Source organism: Narcine bancroftii, chromosome 3 (genome assembly GCF_036971445.1).
Source record: "Narcine bancroftii isolate sNarBan1 chromosome 3, sNarBan1.hap1, whole genome shotgun sequence".
NCBI classification, from domain to species: Eukaryota; Metazoa; Chordata; class Chondrichthyes; order Torpediniformes; family Narcinidae; genus Narcine; species Narcine bancroftii.
The window spans coordinates 181,643,711-181,663,862 of NC_091471.1; the positions used below are offsets into that span (position 1 = coordinate 181,643,711).

General features: G+C 40.4%; 1 protein-coding gene and 1 long non-coding RNA gene across 2 annotated transcripts in view; one reads left to right on the top strand and one right to left on the bottom strand.

The window, feature by feature from the left end:
• rab28 (RAB28, member RAS oncogene family) overlaps window positions 1-20,152 on the bottom strand; it is a 276,189-nt gene that overhangs the window by 254,439 nt on the left and 1,598 nt on the right. Inside the window, exon 3 of the mRNA XM_069926004.1 lies at window positions 14,032-14,091. The gene's annotated coding sequence lies outside the window, so the exon portion shown is untranslated. The remainder of the gene's footprint in view (window positions 1-14,031; window positions 14,092-20,152) is intronic.
• LOC138757909 (uncharacterized) lies at window positions 629-12,230 on the top strand. Its single transcript, XR_011353977.1, has 3 exons — window positions 629-719; window positions 11,592-11,658; window positions 12,035-12,230. It is a non-coding gene; the product is annotated as an uncharacterized lncRNA (long non-coding RNA).

Here is a 20,152-nt window from a genome sequence, read left to right on the forward strand (position 1 = left end):
GGAGGGCTTTCCCCAATTACTTTAACTTTAAAGCACTTTAAAATTTAATTACTATAAAGTAATTACAATTACTTCAACATATTGTTTTAAATCTCAGCTCAATCATTTCTATTCCAATAAAAAAAACATGGCTAGTTTTTCCAAGCTTTCTTGCACCAACAATTTATGTCCACTACCTTTCAGAGGACTTTATGCTCAGGGGCATTGGTGTTCCTATACCAGACCATGATGCAGCTGGTCAGCACACTTTTCACCATACCTCTGTAGAAAATTGCCTGGGTTTGTGGTGTCTTACCAAACCTCAGCAAACTCCTGAGAAAGTAGAGGAGCTGATGTGCTTTCTTCACAATGCCATTGGTGTGTTAGGTTCAGGAAAGATCCTCCGAGATAGTGAATCCCAAGTACCTAAATTTGCTCACTCTCTCCATCTCTGATTCCCTCAATAATCATTGGATTGTACACCTCTGGCTTTCCTTTCCTGAAATCAACAAGTAGTTCCTTAGTTTTGATGACATTGAGTTCATAGGTCAATAAACTAGAGTTTGGCTAGATTGCACAAAGCTATAAGAACTACCACAGCCACCTTTCTTGTAAACCTGTCTTTTTCATCCTTCCTTTCAGGAGTTTGGACTGTTACATGGAGTTTGTGGATATAAACAGTGCATGTTGTCCATTGAGTTGCACTGAATGAGACAGTGTTTTTATCCTGTTAAAATAAGGTAAGTAGATGGGTGTGGAAAACTGTTGTTGCCCCTCCGAATGATTGAATATCAGGTAAATATGGAGTTAGTTTCAGAAAGTTTTGCTGAGGTAAATTAGCAGCCTTATTAAATTATGGAACAGGTGCAAGGGCTGAATGATCTGCTCCTATATCTTATGTTTCAATTCTTTTCTTCTGAAAAGCAACATAAAGGATGCAGAGTTGCCCCATGTGGTGCGCCGTCAGTCAGAAGCAAACACACAAAATCAAAAGACTGTACAACAGGCTTTATTCAACTTAAAACTCCACAGAGCCAGCTACGAGTAGTGCTGCTGCGAGCTCTGAGAGTGACTTTGAAGGGCAGCTCAGGCTTATAATCCCAGAGGGTGATTGACACCCAACTGGGCGGGGCTTGGTCCATTCAGATCAGCTGATTGACAGCAGGCCAGGTGTTGTCTTGTCCCCATGCTCTTCTGCAGGTACAGAGGTTGCCCCTGCAGTAGGCCAGTGTTGGGCCACCACACCCCATCAACTGAAAAGTTGATATATCATCCAATGAATTTGCAAGTGGAATGCAGTGCACCGCAGGAGCCTCAGCAAGCCTTAGATCTTCACAGAAGACAAATAGTTTATTCGTGAAACAGATTCTGTTTAAATAGCACTTGCTGCAAACAGCCTACCGAGTATATTTATGAAAAGAACACCCCTGGCTGACTGGCCTGATATTTTTTCATTCATTTTGATTCAGAAAAACAAAATCAAACATCCTTTAAATTTGTGTTTGTGTCCTTTGTTTTTTTTTTACCATACAAACGCAATAGTCTTCTTTGGCTTGGCTTCGCGGACGAAGATTTATGGAGGGGGTAAAAAGTCCACGTCAGCTGCAGGCTCGTTTGTGGCTGACAAGTCCGATGCGGGACAGGCAGACACGATTGCAGCGGTTGCAAGGGAAAATTGGTTGGTTGGGGTTGGGTGTTGGGTTTTTCCTCCTTTGCCTTTTGTCAGTGAGGTGGGCTCTGCGGTCTTCTTCAAAGGAGGTTGCTGCCCGCCAAACTGTGAGGCGCCAAGATGCACGGTTTGAGGCGTTATCAGCCCACTGGCGGTGGTCAATGTGGCAGGCACCAAGAGATTTCTTTAGGCAGTCCTTGTACCTTTTCTTTGGTGCACCTCTGTCACGGTGGCCAGTGGAGAGCTCGCCATATAACACGATCTTGGGAAGGCGATGGTCCTCCATTCTGGAGACGTGACCCATCCAGCGCAGCTGGATCTTCAGCAGCGTGGACTCGATGCTGTCGACCTCTGCCATCTCGAGTACTTCGACGTTAGGGGTGTAAGCGCTCCAATGGATGTTGAGGATGGAGCGGAGACAACGCTGGTGGAAGCGTTCTAGGAGCCGTAGGTGGTGCCGGTAGAGGAACCATGATTCGGAGCCGAACAGGAGTGTGAGTATGACAACGGCTCTGTACACGCTTATCTTTGTGAGGTTTTTCAGTTGGTTGTTTTTCCAGACTCTTTTGTGTAGTCTTCCAAAGGCGCTATTTGCCTTGGCGAGTCTGTTGTCTATCTCATTGTCGATCCTTGCATCTGATGAAATGGTGCAGCCGAGATAGGTAAACTGGTTGACCGTTTTGAGTTTTGTGTGCCCGATGGAGATGTGGGGGGGCTGGTAGTCATGGTGGGGAGCTGGCTGATGGAGGACCTCAGTTTTCTTCAGGCTGACTTCCAGGCCAAACATTTTGGCAGTTTCCGCAAAGCAGGACGTCAAGCGCTGAAGAGCTGGCTCTGAATGGGCAACTAAAGCGGCATCATCTGCAAAGAGTAGTTCACGGACAAGTTTCTCTTGTGTCTTGGTGTGAGCTTGCAGGTGCCTCAGATTGAAGAGACTGCCATCCGTGCGGTACCGGATGTAAACAGCGTCTTCATTGTTGGGGTCTTTCATGGCTTGGTTCAGCATCATGCTGAAGAAGATTGAAAAGAGGGTTGGTGCCAGAACACAGCCTTGCTTCACGCCATTGTTAATGGAGAAGGGTTCAGAGAGCTCATTGCTGTATCTGACCCGACCTTGTTGGTTTTCGTGCAGTTGGATAATCATGTTGAGGAACTTTGGGGGACATCCGATGCGCTCTAGTATTTGCCAAAGCCCTTTCCTGCTCACGGTGTCGAAGGCTTTGGTGAGGTCAACAAAGGTGATGTAGAGTCCTTTGTTTTGTTCTCTGCACTTTTCTTGGAGCTGTCTGAGGGCAAAGACCATGTCAGTGGTTCCTCTGTTTGCGCGAAAGCCGCACTGTGATTCTGGGAGAATATTCTCGGCGACACTAGGTATTATTCTATTTAGTAGAATCCTAGCGAAGATTTTGCCTGCAATGGAGAGCAACGTGATTCCCCTGTAGTTTGAGCAGTCTGATTTCTCACCGTTGCAACCCGCCTCACGGACCCGTCCCCTGAAACCCTCTGGGATCAGTTGAAGACTACCATACTGCAATCCACTGAAGAGGTACTGGGCTTCTCCTCCAGGAAAAACAAGGACTGGTTTGACGAAAACAGCCAGGAAATCCAGGAGCTGCTGGCAAAGAAGCGAGCTGCCCACCAGGCTCACCTTACAAAGCCGTCCTGTCCAGAGAAGAAACAAGCCTTCCGTCGCGCATGCAGCCATCTTCAGCGCAAACTCCGGGAGATCCAAAATGAGTGGTGGACTAGCCTCGCCAAACGAACACAGCTCAGCGCGGACATTGGCGACTTCAGGGGTTTCTATGAGGCTCTAAAGGCTGTGTACGGCCCCTCACCCCAAGTCCAAAGCCCGCTGCGCAGCTCAGATGGCAAAGTCCTCCTCAGCGACAAGATCTCCATCCTCAACCGATGGTCAGAACACTTCCAATCTCTTTTCAGTGCCAACCGCTCAGTCCAAGATTCCGCCCTGCTCCAGCTCCCTCAACAGCCCCTAAGGCTAGAGCTGGATGAGGTTCCCACCCTGGATGAGACATATAAGGCAATCGAACAACTGAAAAGTGGCAAAGCAGCAGGTATGGATGGAATCCCCCCAGAAGTCTGGAAGGCTGGCGGCAAAACTCTGCATGCCAAACTGCATGAGTTTTTCAAGCTTTGTTGGGACCAAGGTAAACTGCCTCAGGATCTTCGTGATGCCACCATCAAACGCAATAGTATTTATACATTAAAAGGACAACAATAAAACATCTGTCATACCTCAAGACCCATCCTGTTTTCTTTCAGTCACAGAAGTCAGAATGTTCTATTTACATATTATCCACTGATTAACTTGACAATGTTCAAATTTTAACAAAATTATTGCATAATCCTGAGAATAATGATGTTAGAAGACTGTGGTTCAGAGGTTAAGAGACTGGATTAATTGCCACATTTCTGAACCATTAATTCGGAGATATGGGCTTGAAGCCCACCAAGGCAGCTGGGGAATTTAATGGCAATTAAAAATATATATATATATTCAGTGTCAATAAGTGCAAAATTATTGGATTGTTACTAAAACCCAACAGATTCACTGGGATTTAAGTTTAAGATTTGTATAAATGTATTTGGTGATGAAGGTTGCCAAAGGTTACAAAAGGATCTAGACAGGATAAAGAGTTGGGCAGAAAAGTTCCAGATGGAGTTCAATTGAGATAAGTATGAGGTGGTGCATTTTGGAAAGACTAACCAGAAAGCTGAGTACAGGGTTAATGGCCAGTTAGTTAAGAGTGTAGATGAGCAGATGGGCCATGGGGTCCAAATCCATACATCCCTCAAGGACACCGTGCAGGTTCTTAGGAGAGTTAAGAAGGCCTATGTGATGTTGGGCTTCATTAATAGGGAGATTAAGTTCAAGAGTCAAGAGGTCATGTTGCAACTCTATAAATTTCTACACTTGGGATATTGCGTTCAGTTCTGGTTACCTCATTATAGGAAGGAGGTGGAAGCTTTGGAGAGGTGCAGAGGAGATTTACCAGGTTGCTGACTGGATTGGAAAATAAGTCTTATGAGGCAAGGTTAGCTGAGCTGGGACTTCTCTCTTTGGAGTGTAGAAGGAATTTCACATTCTAAAGCCTTCTCCCTAATGGAAGGTGGAAGGAGAGTGTTTCCAAGCATAATGGGTCTTTCAGTTTCTTGGCTACCGTTCTTAGGCAGTGGGAGTGGATGGAGGGGAGAATGCTTTGCATTCTATTCTGAGCTATTGCCACTGACTTCTGTAGCTTCTTCCAATGTTCAGCAGTGTAACTCCTATAATAGGCTGAGATGCATCCAGCAAGTATGCTTTTGATGTAGATGTTCTTGAGGATCGGGGGGACATACCAAGCTTCCTTAGTCTTCTGACAATGTCGACGTGCTGATGTGCTTTCAAGCCTACCAATGTGGTTGACTCTTAACTATCTCTTCAATTCAGGGACAACAGTTGTATCAAAATTGATAGCTTTGTCCACATCCCATGAACAAATTAATTAAAAATTGTTTCAAGTGCTTGGAGAACTGACAGAGGGGATACATATGGCCTATCGGCATGAACAGGAAACCTCCATTGCTCAGAGCAAATGAAACAGATTGTACCTCTTAGAGTCGAGAATATTAAGAGGATATTTAGTAGGAATGTTCAAAATGATGAAGGATTGTATTAGAATGGATAGGGAAATATTCTTTTCATTATCAGACAGAGGTATGGCAGACATTGCCAAAGACTGGTAAAGCTAACAAAAGGACATTAAGAAGATTTAGCTTTTGCGTGAGTTGTCTTAATCTGAAATGCATTGGATGAAAATGGGTGGAAATCAACACAGAACCTTAAGAAGATAATTGGATATTTCATTTGATGTGGAAAGATTTGCAGTGTTACATAGAAATAGTACAACAATTAAATTAATTGGACAGCTATTACAAAGAGTGAGTACAAAACCAATAGGCTGAACATTTGTCAATTGAAATATTGGAAAGTAACATAGATGAATTTAAATAAGAAGATTTGATTGAATTCCAGAGTATTTATCTTAAATAGTCTAATTAATGGAATGGTTTTATGTTGAAAGAAGTAAGTTGCAGAGGGTTCATATGATGCCATTAACATGACTGAAATTTCTTCATTCCCTCCATGGTGCATATATTATTTCCGTGATGCTAGGATGTAGAGGATGGAGTAGTTGAGGTGTTCTACTGACCCTCTAAATGCTTAGCAATTTAAGGTACAAAATGTTTTGTTTTTAAATTTAGATATGCAGCATGGTAATCGGCCCTTCCGATCCATGAACCCTTTCTGCCCAAATATACTAATTCACTTATAATCCCCGTACATTTTAAAGGGTGGGAGGATGTAAAAAGTCTTTACAGATAGCGGCGGATTCAAAGCCAGGTTGCTGGTACTGTAATAGCATTGTGTTAATTGCTGCAGTACCCATGTCACCCTGTTAGAGGGAATACTCCAGGTGTAAGTAAACAGGCGAAATAAGAAGTAACTTTTCAGATGCAAACATGAGTGAACATGCTGGGGCCAAAACAACATGATATGAGCACAAGATTGGGGTGAATGTGTAAAAGGGTTAGGGGTGAGTGTGGAAAAGATTTAGTTAATTGGCAACTAAAAAAAACTTTTCTTAACACAGAAAAAAATTGAAATTCAACTGAATATGCTGATTTTTATTTATGGGTCACCATCTTTGACTTGAAAGGATAGATGAGCTCCTTCTCTGCCTGTATCAATTTAATGGTTGTATGATTCCATGAACTGCAGCCAGACCAAGGCCTATGATTGGGCCTGATGTTGAACTTGGTAGTTGGCAGGGAAAGTAAAACTGAGAGAGTGGAAGCTTATTAATAGATAACATCAAAAACAAACAAATAAACTTTTAGAAAATTAATTTTAAAACCTCTTGCCTATAAGAAAATGGCCTTACAGGCGTTAAGATAATATTGGAAGTGGATTGAAGGTTGAACTTAAGTCAATCTATCTTCAAGAATTCCAAGTGAGATTAAAAGTTCAAAATATTAAAAAAAATTCAATGAATATATTGAAGTAAAATATAAGGAAAATAAATAACCTTTTATCTTCAGAGAAATCATTAACCATGTATAACTCCAATGTGCAGGAATTTTTGCCTGCCATGGAATGACAAATTAAATTGATGACTTCAATAGCAGCTCCATCTGCAAACGTAACTGCTACTAAAGGTACCATTATAAGTTTCTCCTGAAGAGCACAAATCCCATGAAAATATTCAAAGAAACTTCACCCACACACTGTGATTATTATATTATATATAATGTTTACAGATACCAGATCATCATTATGTAATGGAGAACTAATAAATTGGTATTTTTTAGAAGAAAATCTCATTTCAGTGGTCTGCCTGATGCAATGGGATCAATTAGTTGCTTGTTTAGTTTGGAAAATGAATCACGGAGTCATAGAGAATGGAAACAGACCTGAAGTTAGGAGTCTTTCTGCCAACGAGGGCTGATGGTGGGCTCTTCAACCCCACAAGATTGAGAGCAAAAACAAAAGTCAAGGACATTGTGGCACATGAGCTACTGTTTGCTGATGACTGAGCACTGGTTGCCCACTCTCTTAAAGACTTACAGAAGATCACTAGTCGCTTTGCCAGTGCTGCCAAGAGGTTCGGATTGACAATCAGCCTTGTAGGCTACTAGCCTACAAGTCAGTTTTAATAGACTGGTATACAGCTAGATTTTGAGGCCTTGTTCTTGCCTCTGTACAAGCCTAGGGCAGAATGAGAGGGAAGGGATCCCCCAGGCTTATATATACCTAGTGGTGTAATGACATCATGCATGATATACCAACACAAGCCTGAAAAAGACGGACGTTTTGTACCAACCGGCCCGTGGCTCAAGCTACTAAGAACCAACTGTCCATATTGATGACACTTGTCTCAATACTATCAACAAGTTTTGCTACCTTGGCAGCACAATAACATCCTCAGCTTCTTTAGATGTAGAGATTGAGTCAAGAACCAGAAAGGCCTGCTTTTCCTTTGGTTAGCTGAGAGATTGAGTTTGGTCACAGAACATTAGGTTGGCCACCAAGTGCAAGGTGTACAGGACCATTTTCATATCAGCCTTGGTATATGGATGTGAGACGTGGTGCCCATATCAGAGTTACTTACATCAGCTTGACCAACTGCAGCAGCGTCACCTACGTTCTCTGATGAGGATCATCTGATGAGACAAGGTTTCCAATACTGAGGTCCTTTCTCGAGCCGGAATGCTTGCAATTTCCACCTTGGTGATGTCAGCTGTGCTGGGCAGGACATGTTGTCAGAATGCCTGATGGAAGATTGCACAAGGACACCTTGTACGGCTAACTGTCCAGTGGTAATTGGAAACAAGGGGGCCAGCTATTACGGTGCAAGGATATTCTGCCCAGGAGCCTCAAGAAAGCTGACATTGCCTCATCAACATGGGAGGATCTGGCTCAAAATCACTCACAGTGGAGGGACCCCATCAGCTCAAAGAGGCAACAGAGAAAAGGCACAGAAAATGCCACAATAGAGCTTCTGCCCCTGCTGCCCCTTCAGGCCTCACCTGCCAAGTATGTGGCAAGCAGGGCCTGTCAAGCCACTCCAGGACGCACATATCAAACCCCACAAACTATCTGAAAGGAACCATCATCATCCTATGGGATGGATCGCCAGAAGAAGGTTACTATATTATACATAATGTTCACAGATATCAGATCAGCATATATATATCAAGCAGAAACTATTTAATTGTTTTTTTTCAGAAAAAAAGCTTATTTCGATGCAATGGGGTCAAATAGTTGCTTGTTTAATTTGGGTTATAAATGAGTCATGGAGACATAGAGAATGAAAACAGGCCTTCAGTCCAACTTGTCCAGGCCAACCAAACTGTCCCACACATACTGGTCCCACTTGTCTGTGTTTGACCACACCCCTCTATTCCAATCCTGTCCAATATTTCTTAAAAATTGTGAGATTATCTGCCTCACCTAATTGCTCTGCCAGCTTGTTCCATGCATCCAACATCATCTATGTAAAAAGGTTACACTTCAGGTTCCTGTTAAATCCCTGCCCTCCCTTCCCCCTCCCCCCATCTTAAATCTGTGCCCTCTGGTTACCGATTCAACTACTCTGGGCAAATGACTCTTTGTAATAACCACTATACATCTCATGATTGTATACCTCTATAGGATCACCCCTCATCCTCCTGCACTCCAAGGAATAAAACCCTAACCTCCTCAACCTCTCAGGCCCCAAGTCCTGGCAGCAAACTTGCAAGTCTTCTCTGCACCATCTCCAGTTTGACAACATCTTACCTGCTGAATGGTGACCATAACTGAACAAAATATAGCCTCGCCCATGTCTTATACAACTGCAACATGACCTCCCAAATCTGTTCTCAATACTCTATGATTTCTCAATACTCTATGATTTCTCAAAACCCATTCTTGCCACCCTATCAACCTGTGATGCCTCTTTAAAGGTCCAATTTACCTATACTCCTTGATCCCTCTGCTCTACAGCACTCTCAGATTACTACTGTTTACTGTGTAGGTCCTAACCATTTAGACTTCCCAAAATGCAGCACCACACATTTCTGTTTTTTAAATTCCATCAACTATTCCTCTGCCCAACTGATCAAGATCCTGTTGAAAATTTTGGAAACCATCTTCACTATATCTACAATCCCTCTAGTGTCATCTACAAACTTGCTAATAATGCCATGTATGTTTTTCATCTGGATTATTGATATAGATAATAAAGAACAACCGGCCCAGTAGTGAGCCCATGACTAGTCACAGACCTCTCGTCTGAAAAACAACTTTCCTCCATTGCCATCTGCTTTCTGCAATTAAGCCAATTTTCTATTCATTCTTCTATCTCTCCTTGGATCCCAAAGCAGCCTACCTCCAAAGCCTTGCTGAAATCTATATAAACAACTTCAATAGAACTGCCCTCATCAACCTTTTTGGTCACATCTTCAAATGTCATGCAGGCAAAATCATTATTTGTAATCTTTATGTTTTATGTAAAAACTAAATGTTAAAAACTAAAAAATTGTGCAGAAAAAAAATATCCCATTTTTTGAAACCCTCCCAGCAGAATCAGTGCAGAACTACAATCTTGGTTTAAGCAGATAGGCACTGGACAATGTGAAAGATTCTGAGAGATAGAGATAGAGATACAGTAGGTAATAAGCCCTCCCAGCCCATGAGCCCATGCTGCCCAAATACAGCCATGTGACCAATTAACTTTTTGACCCCATATGTCTTTGGGGCATGGGAGGAAACCGGAGCACCATGCAGTCATGGGGATAACTTCTTACAGATAACAGCAGTTTTGAACCTATGGCACTGGAGTCAGTGCTGTAATAGCATTATGCTAACTGGTATGCAAACCATGGCACCCTATTATAATGAGCCAAATCTGTCACGGAGCTAACAGTAAGTACTTGCTGAGGGTTCTGTGGACAAAATTAGTTCATATTAAAAATTGGAGGATAAGAGCCTCCTCCAGAAGTAGAAGAATTTAAATTTAAATGTAGGTTTGTGTTTATTGGTCACAAAATACCTGGACAAGGAGAAGGGTTCTCCTGAAAATAATCGGACAAGTTATCTCTAATATTCATACAGCTCTGTAAAGAGCACAATTACAGAATATAGGATTGAAATGAGATGAAAGGTCAGTTAGCACCAAGCAAGGGCAGCATGCTAGCCCCTTTCTGGGGTTCATTTAGGAGCCTGATGGTGGTGGGGAAGAAACTGCCTTTAAGCCATGTGCTTTCACAATCTTAGGTCTTCTCCCCAATGAGAGGAAGGAAAAGTGAACGTGTCCACTTTTGGACATTCAGTTGGCTTTCTGCTTTTCCTTGGCAGCGGGAAATGTAGACGGAGTCCATGGCCATGGAAAAGAGGGAAGTTTTTATTTGGCTCTGAGCTGAATGCTCTACTTTTTGTAACTTCTTCCAATCTTGAGCAGAGTGCCTCCCATAACATGTGGTGATGCATCCAGCAAGTATGCTTTCCATGGCCCACCTGTAGAGGTTGCTGAGAGACAAGGGAACTTCCCTTTATTACCTACTTAAAATTCAAAATGTTAACGAAAAAGCAAATCTCAATGCTTATTGTAAAATAAAATGGGTACTTTATGAAGAAATAGGGATCAATTCCCATTCTGCAAGGCTCCTTGATGTCCAAAGGGGAAAGTGCTGTTCACAGTGTGGGTTTATTCCATATCAATTAGCAAGGTCTTGGGAGCTTTGATTCAGTATTTCTCACTCAGGATAGTATGGGTGCTGCAATTTGAGTTGGAACACAGATTGCACTGAACAATGAAGGTCTTGCTTCCTGAACACTTTTGAGTACCATGAAGTGCAACATTCCATTGAAAATTCATTTTCTGCATTTGCCCTTGGGTATCATCCCTGTGCTGATTGTGGTGCAGTCTGTTTGACATGGTGAAAGGTTTCACCAGGCCATTATGACCATGGAAAAGCAGTATCAGGGTAACTATATCCATCATTTCTGGCCAACTATTGTTGAACATTGACACGAGAGGCATCAAATGCTGAGTACAAATGAAAATCAGCTGCAAGACATTTTTAGGTCAGTTGAATTAACACAATGTGTCAGCATCATTATGCGATTAAACATGCTAAATTCCATAAAAGTTCATTTAAACTTTCTCCAACTTCCTACGTGATTCAGCAAATCTGAAATTATCTTTGTGTTCAGCTTGAAGTTGTCTATCGTAATCCCCAATTTCTTTTCTAGAAGCAAACTTTTTAGAAAAAACTGTTGTGCAATGTTATGGGGGAGGGAGGGGGTGCAGCTGTCTAGCTGGGGTTTCCCATTCTGATCATTACCATTGACCAGCTCAATAAGTGAAGAGGATTAGACTGACTTTTGAATATTTTCCAGATACAAAGTGTGCCAAAGGAATGCTAAGAGAGAAGGACGTCCCATTTAACAGAGGATTTTTTTCTCAGTAAGTTCAGTGACTTTTCTTGAAAAGATATGTGCTCTTTTAGACAATGAATCCACATACTTATGTTGAATAGTCAATGTTAAGTCACCAATATGTAAAGGAAGCTTTTAATTTATCTGACTACATTTAATAATAGTGACTTCATTACGATGAGCAATGAAAGAAGGAAATATTGTACTCATCATCCACAAAGCGTTACAAAAGCTTCTGTACATTGAGTGTTGAGAAATGAATGATATATTATGATAAATATAAATGTAGATTAAAGCAAAAGTAAACCAAAGGAAATTTGGGAGGAATCCTTCAGTTCCAGTGAAAATATTGCCATCATGTGGTGAGATTGCTTTTAACAACTACTTATTCAAAATCTTTGCAGTGTCTACAGTATCACTTCAGAATACAATGCTGTCTTTCACAACCACATTTCCCCTATCTTCAATAAACCTCAGCATTCATATTGTGGAAAAATCAGGCAAGAATATTGAATGTTCAGGTTAAAGAGGCAAGTGTGAGATGATTGCATCAAACTGAAACATTACTACTGTTACAGTCTTCACATACAGTCTTTGATATGCTCCATTTTTATTTTTATGCACGAGTTCTAATTTGATGTACTAATGCAGACCTCAAACCATTATAAACTTATTGAATGTGACACCAATGTTGCATCATAAGGTTTCCTCTCTGCTAGTGAAGGAGTACTTATTCATTGACATAATTACAAACAATTTCGTAGTGGTATAACATGATATTACTTTGTCATTTTATGGATTATCATATTGATTTACTTGAACAAATATCTTTATTCTATGTATATAAAACATAATTGTCAAACTCCATTCATTACTGTATGTTTAGAATCTCATTATACATGATTTATGAAAGAAAATATTGTCCATGACTGACAATGTTAATGTTATGATATGTTAATTTATCTAAAGACAAGTTTTGAGCACAGCTACCTTACCAATTCCAAACTATAATTATATTTATGGACAAATAATATAAACTGTTATTTGAAGTCAAAATAACATAAATAAAAGATATTAATTTGAATTTTCGATGTTTCATAAAATCTCATTTCTACTCAATCGGAGATGAAAGTAGTGGAGGATAAATGTAGGGGTCCTAGTAAATAGAATATACTTTGATGATTAGTAATTAAATATATTTTTTTTAAAATCTAAAGTGCTTCTCAATGAAATCACAGAAATTAATAGTTAAAAAACAAAACATGTATGACCTTTAAGTAATTTATTTTGATTACTATACAGCAGTTATTCTAACTGCAGAAATTCATCATTCATTAGTAGACAACAGGCAAATAACTTATTGGTCTGTGAAAATGAATAAATATGAAACTCAACACAAATTGCATTCCAGTAAAAGTCCAAAAATGCAGATGGCAGAAATCAATTTTCAAACCAGAGGTCTAATAGTTCAGAATTCTACAGCTCTGATCTTGTTTGATTTGATGATCATTTTAGAACAATGCATATAAATGAGGATTGCCTTATAACATATATGAATTGTCAAGTGTGAACAATTTAAAGGAATCTTAAGAAAGGGCTGAAACATTAAATACATATAGGTTTCTGGAACATGGGGTTTAAGGGAGCAAGTTTGGATGCCATGGAGTATAAATTTTCAATGCTGTACATAGCTTTTCTGATCAAATATGTGCGGGATACACTCATGCTCATTTGTCAATGAAGTCACACAAGATTCCTTGTTGATGAAGGTCTTAGCAGAATGCACCAGACATTAGAAAAGTGCAGAATATGCATATTATGACATCAGTGTTGTACAATTCTCTACAGGTACACAATCCTTTATCCAGAACCTTTGGGGGACAGTGTCTTCCGAATTTTGGATTTTTCCAAATTTCGGAAAGCCAGATTAAACCCACCCAAATTCTGCTGCCATCTCCACCCGACTCACACTGCCGGTCTCCCCCCCTTCGCCCGCCAGACGCACGCTACTGGTCTCTCGCCCTCAACCGCCCAACTCACACTGCCGTCTCTCTCCCCACTTGCTGGATTTTGGAGCTTTCCAGATTTTAGATGTCCGGATATGTATTGACACAAGTGCAGTTTCTTCCCAGCTTGTATCTGATATTGGCCTTGCAATGATTTTTAACTGATTTTTTTTCTCTATAATAATATACTTCACACTTTATTTTTATTTTGCACTACACGCTATATGCAAGGATAGGTTGACTTGACTAGGTAGCATGCAAAACAAAGTTAGTCGCTGTATCTCAATACTCATTCCAATCTAACTCCACTCTCCTGCTCCCATTTTTTCCATCTTGCAAAGTTCTTTTGACACCTGTACATTGATTGCAATTCTCTTACTCTCCATTTACTTTACCTTGACCACTGTTGCAACACTGAGAACATTTGAATCCAGTCTCATCAAATTGTAGCATAGCTGAAAAAAAATTACAGGACAGATTGATTTTTGAAAATCTCCACCACTTCCTACAGCATTATTTCTTTTTTTTCTTTTAAGATGTTATTTAAGTGGAGACAGTCAGCAAATTTAAGTTCTTAGGAGTCATTATCTCAGAGGATCTTGCCTGGATGCAACACACTCATGGCATTGTGAAGTAAGCACGTCAGGATCTCTACTTCCTCAGGAATTTATGAAGGTTTGGTATGACATTGGAAATCATGGCAAATTACTATATATGTGTGGTGGAAAGTGGGCTGACCAGCTGCATCACAATCTCTTACATGGACACCAATACCCCTGAGCGCTAAGCTCTGCAAAAGGTAGTGGACACAGCCCAGGCCATCACAGGCAAAACCCTCCCCATCATCAAGAACATTTACAGGAAATACTGCCATCAGAGAACATCCTCAATCATCAAGAATCCACATCACCCAGCACATGCTCTGTTCTCACTGCTACCATCAGGAACGAGGTACAGGTGCCATAGGATTCACACCACCATCAGACTCCTCAATAAACTCAGAGACTCATTTAAGGACTGTTACTTTTGCACTTTATTGATTTTGTTTTCCTCTATGTATTGCACAGTTTGTTTACATTTCTTTATTGTTTACATGTGTGCATTGTGCTTTTTTTCCCACTACCATAAGTACTAATTCTGTCTCACCCCCAGGAAAAAGAATCTTTAGGGCTGTATGTGATGTCATCTGAAACCTGGATACCCAACTAAAGTTATCATTAACCGTACAGATGGAGATGGATTTTTTCTGTGTTAATATTTTTTATTTACATTGAAATTTCACATCCAAAAATACAGAGTACATATAAGTTAAAAGTCAAAAAGATACATGACACTTAAATTATATAATTTCATCCAAGGTTCCCCACATTTTAATCAAACAGATTATATTGTATTTATTTTTTTTATTATTTTATTAAAAAAGTAAAATATAAACCCACTACCAAGAAAGAAGCCATTTGGCCAAAAAAAAGATAGAAAAATTACCTCATTAATCAACAGTTCAACCTTCATAACAAATCAAAGATTATAAAAGTAATTCAAAAAGGTTCCACACAATGTTTGAAAATATATATTCAAATTGAGCATCTAATCTTCTCTAAATGTAAACATGACGACATCACATAGCCATTGAGCATGATTAGGCGGGGTAACATCCCTCCATCGGAGCAACACCGCCAGCCTAGGCAAAAACTAATACATGCAGCTCAGATGTCGTTAAAGTTATGTCATTCTCTCCAACACTTCCAAATAAATCAATTAGGGGATGAGGTTTAAAATTAACTTTAAAATGTGCAAAAAGAGTTTGAAATACTTTATTCCAATATTTCTTAAGACTTTGACATATCCAGAACATATGAATTAATGAAGCATCTCCATTGTTGCATTTATCACAATGAGGAGATACATCCACATAAAAATTAGATCGTTTGATTTTGGACATGTGAGCCCTATGGACTACTTTAAATTGTAGGAGAGAGTGGCGGGTACATAAAGAAGAGGTATTAACCAATTTGTAAATTACATTCCAAGTTTCTTCAGGAATTGAAAGCTGTAGGATCTGTTCCCAGGCTTTTAAAAAAAATTATTTGAGGGAGTCTCTCTTATTCCCAACAGCATATCATAAATGTTAGATATTGAACCATTATAGAAAGGTGGAAAATTAAAAATTAAATCAATTAAATTCTTATCAGTCCTCTTAGGAAACATAAGTAATTGAGATTGTAAAAAAATCTCTAATCTGTAGGTAACGAAAAAAAAAAGAGTATTTGGTAGACTGTATTTAACTGAAAGTTGTTCAGAGGAAGTAAGACTCCCCTCAACAAATAAATGTTTAAAACATTTAATGCCCAATCTATACCATTTTTTAAAAGTTATATCAATCATGGAAGTTTTAAATAAATAATTAGAAAACATAGGACTCGAGAGAGAGAGAAACTCTCATTAAATGAAAATGTTGTCTAAATTGTATCCATATCCTCAAAGTATGTTTAACCACTGAATTATTAGTTAATTTATTTAAAGATATAGGGATTGAGGATCCAAGAAGAGAGATGGGTTGAACGTAGGCAAATGGGATTAGCTTGTGCAGGCAACTTGGTCAACATGGGCCTGTTTTCATGCTGTAATACTCAATGATTTGTTAATAATGACATTGTATGTCGCGGCACCACACCCACACATGCTTTGTGTTGGGATGGTCCCTGCTGGTGACTCACTGCAGGTGAGGCTCAGGAGTACAATTGTGCTGCACAGGTTGATGAAGTGAGATTAGGGACAGCGTTGTGGTCACATGCAGGAAAGACTGAATGGGGCAGCGTGGGGCAGGGTGGAGTGATGGGAGTGAGAGTTAAAATGGAGTCATGAGCAATAAAGAAGACAAAATGTAGTTTGCTGAGTTTAATAGTGTTTGACCCTTTATTTGTGTCGAGAGATTTAGCAGTTTCTACAACTATTACTTTTCACCACCTTCCTAGAAAAGATGGAAATGCCCGATGATAGAAATGTCACAGTGGGAGTCGACAAAGTCAAGCTCAATATCCCCACCCTTTTTACAACTAGTGCACGAGTCGGGTTTTCAATCCGAGAGGCTAAGTTCCTTTCACTGAATGACAGTAGTCAGAGGATAAAGTTCAGCTTTCTTGCAGCTCGTCTTCCAGAGTAGATTTCTTGTGAGGTAGAAGATGTGCTGCGTAATCCAGGAAAGACAACACCAAACAACACACTGAAAGCAGCCATCTTAGAGTAAATGGAACCCTGCCATCAATTCCACATTGCGGAACTAATAGCAGATGACATCTTGGCAACAGTAGGCCATCACAAATGATGGTGCAAACTGGCTAGACGTGAAGAGGTTATTTGGAAACAGAAGTTCTCCCATTGCATGCTTATGCAGGTTCTGGGGTACCTGATAAGGATCTTTCAATTGGCCAGCATTGACAAACTCACAAAACAGACCGACATTGCCATGGAGACTACCTCTAAAGTGCAACTAGGTGCGATCACGGCAGCAATCATGAGACCAGATAAAAAGGAGCTAGAGCAACAAGTTGCAGCACTCACTACCCAAGTTGAGGTGTTTATGGCCCAGTTTAATCATGGCTATTTTCATTTCAACTCTAATGCTGTGGGTCAGTGATGAGGCAAGGAGACACTCAGCACATATGCTTGAAACATAGGAAATTTTATGCTGCAGCATGGTGATGTCAACTTCTTTGCACTTTCCACAAACAATAAATCAGTCATTCGTCCCACTCCCCAAGAACACGGTCACCCTAACCTGGCATGTGTTCTTGCCACTGTAAACAATTATTGCATCCAGCCATTCAGTCAGATGTCACAAATGCTCAATTTCATCCTCCAGAAACATTTTTGGTTGATTTTCACAGTAACAAATATCTCCAAACTCATTATCAGTGCGGATTTTATTTTTTATTTTCCCTGCTGGTGAATCAAAACAATCATTGTTTAATAGAGTGCCACATATGAGCAGTATTGGTCATCCCGCAATAACTGCCACTCAACCCCATGCCTGCCATATTGGGAGTTGCTCAATCAGTTCCCTCTCTGGTAACTCCTTTGTACCATCACAATGGCATCAAGCGTGAAGTGAACCACCACATCCAGACCCATGGTCCTCCTATTTTGGCATGGGCATGCAGCCTATCCCCAAACCACCTAAAGATTGCAAAAGCTAAGTTTGATCATATGATGGAGCTGGGGATAGTCTGCTGATTTAACAGTTGTTGGGCGTCACTGCACCATAGATCCTGAAAATATCTCTGGGAGATTGGCGGTTGTATGGAGATGACTGTGCCTTGAATAATGCCACCATACCCGACCAATACTGCATCCTATATTTGCAGGATTTTGTAGCCAACCTACACGACAAGCAGGTGTCCATGAAGATCGACCTTATGTGCATCTATTACCAAATCCCGGTCAAGCTTGCAGAGGTTCCCAAAACAACGGTGATTCCTTTTTTCAGTAGGTTTGAATTCCTATGGATGCAATTTGGTTTGCAAAATGCAGCTCAATCATTCCAGCGATTTATGAATCACGTCCTCTCTGGCCTTGATTTTGTCTCTGCTTAAATCGATGAAGTTCTTGTAGTAAGTGCCAATGAAGCGGAGCACAAGAACCATCTTATGTTACTATTCCAGCGGCTTGACAATTATGGGATTGTAATCAACCTGAACAAATGTATTTTTGGTGCCAGCGAACTCACCATTTTGGGCCATTAAAGTGAGGGAGAACAGAATCTTGGCAGAGGAAGCAAAGGTGATGGAATTTTGAAACCACCCCATGCCCACTTTGTTTGCCCAGTTATGGCATTTTTTGGGGATGATTAATTTCTACCATCATTTTCTAACTAATGCTGCCATGTTCCTCTGATCAATGACCAACCTCCTCAAAGGTTTGGAAATATCAACTACCAAGAAACCTTTGTGATTACATGAGGATGTCCTTGCGGCCTTCATCAATGAGAAGAGAACTCTTGCCAATGCCACTATGCTTGTCCACCAGGGGCCTAACATCTTACTCTCACTCACCATCAATGGCTCTATCAATGCTGTGAAAACTGTTTTTGAGCAAGATTGGGGCCTCTGGCATTTTTTCAGCATAACTCAGAGGAGGTTTGGTACGTTCAGAAAAGGACTCCTGGCTATCTTCCTGTAAAAGTGGACATTTAAAACAATTTAGACATACAGTATGGTAACAGGCTATCTTGGCCCAAGAGTCCATGCGGCCCAATTTACACCCAATTAACCTACACCCCTGGTATGTTTTGAATGGTGGGAAGAAACTGGAGCCCCCAGGGAAAGCCCACATAGACATGGGGAGAATGTATAAGCTCCTTACAGACAATGAGAGATACAAACCCGGGTCCTAATTGCTGGCACTGTAAAGGCTTTGCGCTAACCGCTACACCAGCCATATTGCCCTGTTGTTTGAAAACAAAGATGAATACAGTTTCACAAACAAAATTTAATCACTTTACAAAGAATGAGGATTCTTTTAGAGGAAGTGGCACTGCCATGAGGAGCTCGTCTTGCTATCAAGAGATTTGGCCTCGTGGCTAACAAATCAATCTTTAATACCTTCAGACATCTTGGTCTCTGGAATATTCAAACAGACTGCTCCATATAAGTACATATTCCTTAAAATTCTCTTGCAATTCATTAATCAAGGTCATGTCCCTTACCCAATAGTTAATAGTCTTTTACTACCTTACCAAATAAGAAAGTTCTTATCAGTTCCATCTGATAAAAGGAAGGCATCTTCTGTCTTCCAGTCAGTGATTAAACATATATTCTCATTCCCTTCTTTTATCATTCCATGATAATTTATAGCTGAATACCAGTGAACTGGTGAAAAGCAAGTGTATTTAAGTAGCAGAGAAGTTCTATTGCAAGAAGAATAGCCAATAACATGGTAAGTCCGTTTTCAAAGCATAGAAACCAATCTCTTCCAAACCATTGCCCTGAAGGATCAGTGTAATAATTATGAATATCAGCCCTGATTTTCTTTAAATTGTCAACATGTTGCTTTATGACCTCCACTAAGCAGATAAATTTTTCAGAGTTTTCTGGGATATGACCTATAATGGCACGTGTACTCCCATGGTCATAAAGTCCAATGCCATCTGATTCTGAATTCCCACTGTACTCATGGCACACATACCATTCAATAGTTTCCTTTAATATGTAGGACACTGGTTGCGATGGTATTCCACCTTCAGAGTGGATAGGGATGTGAGAACAGATCCAATAACTAGAGACATTAAACTCTTCAGCATATAAGTAAGACATATGAAGAAAGAGTTAGGGAGTGATGACTTTTTCTGTCTTTGTAGTACTGCCTGTAAAGTGTCATTGGCGAGGGCAGTGATCAAAAACACGGGCAATAATTTAATTGTTCTTATTCCACTTCCACCTCTCTGCGTTCTGACCTATTTTTTTTTTAAACAGTCTGTCCAATGAATCCACCTTGGATGTCCTTTAAGTTTTATTGCCG